The sequence below is a fragment of the Ruditapes philippinarum genome, unplaced genomic scaffold (genome assembly GCF_026571515.1).
Source record: "Ruditapes philippinarum isolate M1 unplaced genomic scaffold, ASM2657151v2 ctg3656_1_1_1_1, whole genome shotgun sequence".
NCBI classification, from domain to species: Eukaryota; Metazoa; Mollusca; class Bivalvia; order Venerida; family Veneridae; genus Ruditapes; species Ruditapes philippinarum.
In genome coordinates, this window is record NW_026865016.1 from 95,400 (window position 1) to 102,239 (window position 6,840).

At 32.1% G+C, this 6,840-nt stretch overlaps 1 long non-coding RNA gene across 1 annotated transcript; it reads left to right on the top strand.

Moving 5' to 3' along the window:
- The first annotated feature begins 5,827 nt into the window (after positions 1 to 5,827).
- Positions 5,828 to 6,239, top strand: LOC132727565 (uncharacterized). Its single transcript, XR_009625370.1, has 2 exons — positions 5,828 to 5,963; positions 6,158 to 6,239. It is a non-coding gene; the product is annotated as an uncharacterized LOC132727565 (long non-coding RNA).
- The last annotated feature ends 601 nt before the right edge of the window (positions 6,240 to 6,840 follow it).

Sequence of the window (6,840 nt, forward strand, 5' to 3'; positions counted from 1 at the left end):
TATTGTACATACCGAATAAATAAAACTTAAAATCTTAAATTGATAATTTGTATATAATATACGAAATAAGCACATTTTATACGGTATTGCAAACACCCTGTATTTTATTATTTATGATATAAATAAGATCTAGTAACAACCTGTTAAGTAGACATGTTGACTGTTGTCGACACGTTTTACACGATATCTGATAGCTATTGTCTATATTTTTTCACACATAAATGACAAATTTCAGTTAAGCATGCAACAATTACAACCTTGGCGACCCTTTTTAGCGTTAAACAATGGATAAGCCTTATGTTTTTTAAGGTAAGATTCGGCATTATCCACAACCGGGCTTCTGTGTACTAGTTAAAGAATTCGGTCTCATTATGCTCATAACATTACATGTATCTAATTTTCTAACCACCATGCAGTATGATTGACCGGCAGCCTGATAAAGTCAAATCGGACTGTTAACACTCTAGAAAGGTTGCCTTATTTCAATCTTGTAAAAGACATTGCTATCGCTTAGATAATGATCACAAAAATACCCATTCTTGTTATTTCATCTATACATATATTTCGTAAGTATACGTTAACTTTTCTCAGTTAGTGCATGTCACTGAAATCAGGTACAGTATTGTCATATCTTAGATATTTTGTAAACTCTACACCAAATATCGAAATTCAGAGAATTCTTTACTTTTAGATTTGATTAAATTTCCAGAAAGCGTAAAGTTGTTTATATCTGTGTTTGAAATGTAGTTGTAGCGGCGTTTCCCAGTTTGCGAATTTAGCATTGAAATGAACCGCTTCATCATGAGACAGATTCTTTTTTATTCAATTTTCATCTCTCATCATCGATTCAGATTTAAAACAAATACGTTTCAAATAGATATAAGTTCTAGAAATCAAAATAAAAATGAAATCAGATCAAAACATTTGTAACTAAAGAAAATATAGGATATTTTTTCTGCGAGGCAGCTCTGTTGTCAAAGAGATAATAATGTCGCCAATGAGATAGTTCTATAGTTACGTACAAAGTATCTGATTGTGTATAATTTATTCATTACATTTATTACGGCGCACAAATCTGATATAAAAAAAACAACAATATTATAATAGTGTAATAACTACGTGCATAAGGAATTTCCTTACCTCTCTGTAAGTTATATTATTTGGTTTTAGAAATTCATATCTATATTGCTCACAGTAGGAGTATATATATTTGTAAGCAAACACAAAGTCCTTTATATGTTTGTATTAATCCTAGAGCTGCTTGTGTTTTCAATGCGTTCACTATAAAACATGCCTTCTTTAAAATACGAGTTAAATTTTTTAATATAATAAACTTTGTTTAAATTCGACACAAATGCAAATTGGTTTGGTTACAATTTGGTTTGTTAAGCGTTTGACATACTAAATTTTTTATTGTCACTTTTATTTAAATTTATAGGCATGTCTGGTAACAGGCTGTATATTGTGATATGATCAAGGTAAGGTACTTTTTTGGTCCTATTCTGCGTTGCTATTGTGATATTTGTAGTTATGAAATACAAATGGTGTAAGTCGGCATTTGCAGGAACAACATTTAGGTAGACCATGGGTAATGCATTTCTTCCACTTTGAAGGGTATACAAATATTCTAGAATTACTTGACGACTACACTGAAATTTTGGGGCGTGGAATCAAAGCCCATAACATTATTTATGTATCTCTCAGATCCCTTATGGAAGAAAAAAGTGTTTTGATTTTAACTTTATAATTATTGTAGGTATTTATTTGCTAAATAATGCCAAATTTAATAGCAAATAAGATACCATTGTTTTAAAGTTTAATAAAAAAAAAACACGCACTGCATAAGTCTTTTATATTTTGCATGATAAAATTTTAAGAAACTTTAAGCAAATTCTGAAAACAATCCCTCATTTTAGGGATATTTTGAGTAAGGGTTTTTATATAAGGAAAGGGTCAGATTAGTGTTTAAAGTGGGTTGTTACAGACTCAATCAAACCGAGTCTGCAATTCTTATGTTATTTTGTTGTGATTAATGCTTCCGAGGGATCACTTTGTTTCCAGAATTTTGGGTAGGGTAACATTTTCTATATGTGAAAAACATTTTGTTTAGAAACAATCATTTCGCTCGTGTACTTTGTTATCTGAATGCTATTTTTGTTTCTTAACAATGAGCAATAGGAAAACGCATTTCATAATGATGATATTATAGATTATTCAGAGTTTCCTCATTTCTGAAAAAAAAAACACTTCTACTAGCAAAGTTTTAGTTCAGAAATATATCTATAACTCAAAAAACACACGGTAAATTTTATTTAAATTTTGCATACAGGTGACGTTTAAGACAGACCTATTGTTTTATTGACGTAAACAGTACATTTTTGTCCAACATTTTAAATATACACACAAACTTATTTGTGTCAAGTGATCAAATAAAGTTCAAACAATAATTACATTTTTATCACAAAATAAATACAGATATTACAAGGAGAATGAATCAGCAACTTACACTGTCTAGTTTAAGACACATAACTGTCCTTTATTGTCAATTTTACAGATCCTTATATTGCCCATAACACATGGTCTATAGACAGAGGAATTCCGAGGAATTCCGTTTTTCGTGATTTACCCCACGTGGGTGTGTCAGTTCTGTGATAGAATTTTGATGCTCAGCCTAAAACGGATACGATCGAGATTCTGTGGGACCCACTAAGACCGGGGTTGTCGGTAGTACACCGCTCCCCGGTGATACCCTTACGCCTTGTCCCAGGCTAAGCAAGGCGAACGGTCGCGAAGTTTTACCAATGCATGTCGGTTTCCAATACATTATTTACTTTCGTGACACATACACCTCAGAGTAAGCAGGTGTCATGGTCCTCTCAGGCCATAATCCTTACCATCTCTCCTGTAAGAGGTATGCATCGGGGTATCTGTGATTTGGTATCACCTATTACGATGCGCCTCTTGAGGCCCGCTTTCGCGGTTCCAGTCGTTAGCTTGACGTACATGCGATGCATGCACCAGGTGACCCTTCCCATTCCACGTCTAATCCTGGAGATCAAACCTTCGGAGCATCACGAGTTTACCGGTGAACATACATCCGACCCTTCGATCTTCGGAGTCATCTACGAAAACTCGGTGGACAAACACCCGGCATCCCTCTCAGGAGTGATGGAATGTTTCGGACACAACCTAGCACAAGGAGGTCGCATAGTCTTCCCGACTCCCACTTGGACCTAGATCCGGAGGTGACTGGCATTAGAGGAGGTTCAAACAACTGCGCGGGTGCCTGCTGAGCTGCAGGGCACTTCGACCTCTGCTTGGCTGATCAACCCCCATTAAGAGAGTCAGGCTTAAGCAAGTTAGATATACACCTAATTACTCGACGTGACAAACATGAAAATAATGTTTGAACCTTGACAATGTTATATGTTATTATTTGAAATGCTAATGCATCCTTAGAAATAACTCAAGTTATTGTTAACAGTCACGAGGCAGTTTTAAATAGTGTAGCATTTTTATTCATAGCACTTGTCAACAAATATGTTTATTTATTACAAATTGTCTGAACAGGGACAGATTTGTTACTTATTTTATCTTACTCGTTTACTCGTTTGCTTGAATTGCCATTAAAGTAAGGTAGAAAAGTACAAGCACATCATATTGTAAAAGAAAATAAATATGATCCGCACCCATATATTATTTTATTATTATTTAAAAGATCTGCTGACGGTATATACAGGAACATTTAGCCTGAATATATGTGATCCGACGCGCCAAGGTTATTTATTTATTTTTTTGTAGGGAGACCATATTCTTCCGTATATCTAGTCAGCAGGATATAAGTTAATATATACATGTTAAGTCAACTTAAGACTAATTCATCGATCTGCGGAAATATACGCTTTTGAACTGCTACCCACACGGTACGCAATCAAAAGAAATTAAAGTGCATAAAGTCATCATTGCGATGTAACTTTTTACTATTTTATTTTAAGTTATGATGTTATAATCAAGAAATATGCCACCAAGAAACAAGAAAGTGTGCTACATTCATTAGAAATTGATATAGAAATCGTAGCCAAAGAATAGATTGCCTGTCACACACTGTAATAGCTATTTATGGTAATGTAATATATGTCTGTACTCATCCATACATGTAACACATAAATTTTCACAAAAATCAGATGTTTTTTATTCTTAAACAATATTTTAAAGTATATATTTGTTATTATAACACGTGACACTTTTTTACGTTAAAATTCTGAATCAAGCTTGATTATATGCTTGTGATTTGCCAGATCAGAATTATTAAAGGCTTGCAAGTTGCATATTTTCCTTAAGTGTTCAAATGAACAGAAATGCTTACTTTAAAATAAGAAGTGCTGGCTTCACTGGCTAAAAATAAATAAAATTAGGCCCTTACTTTAAGCATTCGATTCAGTGATTTATCTATACACGCAGTTATATTTGTTTTGTATCTCAATAAGTTGGCACAAGATAAACTTGAAAATTTCAATTAATTGCCTAATTTATTACAACTTCCAAAATTATCTTGAAGTTCGTAAACTAGTAACAATGACAAGGAATAGAGACATATCAATGTATAACATTATTTCCGATGTCAACATTATTTTGCATATTTGTCTTTGAAAAAAATGGTACCATTTATACAATTAAATTTATGTCTTTCTTAAAGCTAATGCGCTGTTTGATAGTAAGTAACAATAATCTATGTGTATTACTTACCTCCATTCAGTTTATTAAAGACTTTCTACCCATCATGAAAATAAGATTTCGTAAGGATTATGTTTATTAATTTACTTAGAAATAGAATAACATGTGTACATGTTTTTTTTATACTACTTGATGTTTTTTTCTTAAAGCATGCACTTATGTACCTCACTGCTTATATAATATTTCTTTATAAATAACGAATATTGGAGAGCTTTCTATTGATTTATTTTTAATTTCTTTGTTGGGACTTTTTAGTACGAGAAAAAGGACCATGTCAAAGAGAAATAAATAGTAACGTTAACTTAAATATCATGTATAACAAAACTTTAATTAGAAACAAGAGGAAATACAAAACCTTTTTAAAAAAAAAACGACTACATGGCATTTGACATGCGTCAACAATGCAAATGATGGACTGTGTGAAAGGGATACAAGACGAGTACATACACATACTCCCACGATCGCGCACAAACATACATACATATATACACGCACCGCGCACGCAGAAGAAAACCTGACTAGCAAGATGTGTGTGTTACTTATACGAAAACATTTTTGACTCACAGTTCAATTTGCATCAATGTATACGAAAACAACCAGCAATGAATCCGAAAATAATGACTTAGGCTATGAAGTTTTTTTGCCTTGTATATAAATGACTGCAATTTTGACTTGCATATTTTGACAGTTTTTGTAATTTACGTGGATTGTAAGTGCCGTTTCAAAAGTTTGACGAAAATAAGTATAATTTTGCCGGCATGATGCTTAATCAACTTGTTCTTTAAATCAAATTATCTATATTGTAATACAAGGGTAAATTCAGAAAAAGTTATTTAAAATTTTGTTTTAAATATTAGCAAAAGGGAAAGCGATGATTTCTTTATTGCGTCTGGAAGTAAAGCGCCCTTAACACACCAATTTATCGAATAATGGGCTTATTTATTACAGTTTATTTCAGTTTTACAAACACGTCTCTCTTTAATGTCCGCACATATTGAAGTTGATATATTGACATGATAAAGAAAAGCACATCACATTTATAACACTCGTTAACAAACATAGATTGTGCAGATGAAATGAGCTTTTAAAAATCCCTATCGGTTGCAACGCATATTCATTAACAATTTGAGGAAAGACAATGTTAGATATTGCGGCTTAACGTTATTTGCCACGAATAAACTATGTTGACATGGTTTTCATTTATGCTTATTTTCTTTGCATTTGCCGAGGTAAGCTATGTTCTTGTTTCAAGAGTATGCCATTTAGAAATTCATTTGTTCTATTTATTTTAAATATATCATAGTACGTAAAAAATAATATTTTCTAGTTATTAAATAAGCAGAAAATATTGGTTTAAAATTGTTTTGAAATGTATATCTATCTTATTTGTTCATGCACGTGAACATGTTTTTTACCTACTTAGATTACAACAGAAGTGAATTTATTTCCTTCTCAAGGATTTATACAATGTGGAAACTGGACTTGTTTTAACAAAGCACAGTGTAGGAACGAACACGACTGGTGGACATACATGTCAATGCCGTTCTGGTTATCTTGTAAATTATGTTTTGTTTTTTAGTTTGCAAATGGTATTGTAGTATTTAAAAGTCCCATATTTATATTATTTATATATATCAAAATTTCGTTGAGACATATTTAGGGAAAATGTTATACATGTATATGTTTACACTCACCAACAGAAATTTTCATAAGCAATACACTCATTTTGTATTCTGCTTGATTTAAATAATATTGTTGTATCTATTCTAACAACATTCGTGTACGTTGTAAATTGCATACAAATCTACAAATTTTACTTTGTACAGGAGCCAACATGTCGTGATGATTTTGATGAATGTAGCAGGGGCGACCCATGTCTCCATCGAGGACATTGTATAAACAGTATAGGAAGCTACAAGTATAATATTTATGTCATCGCAGAAAACGTGGTTTGAATTAAAATTTTATAGACTTGGAACCTAGAAGGTAATATTAGTTATTGTATTTATGAGGTTATATGACGAATTATTTAAATGTAATCGATCTCCTTAATAACTACCATTTTGATATTTTTCGATAAAGTGGCACGTAAAAGTTAAAATAATC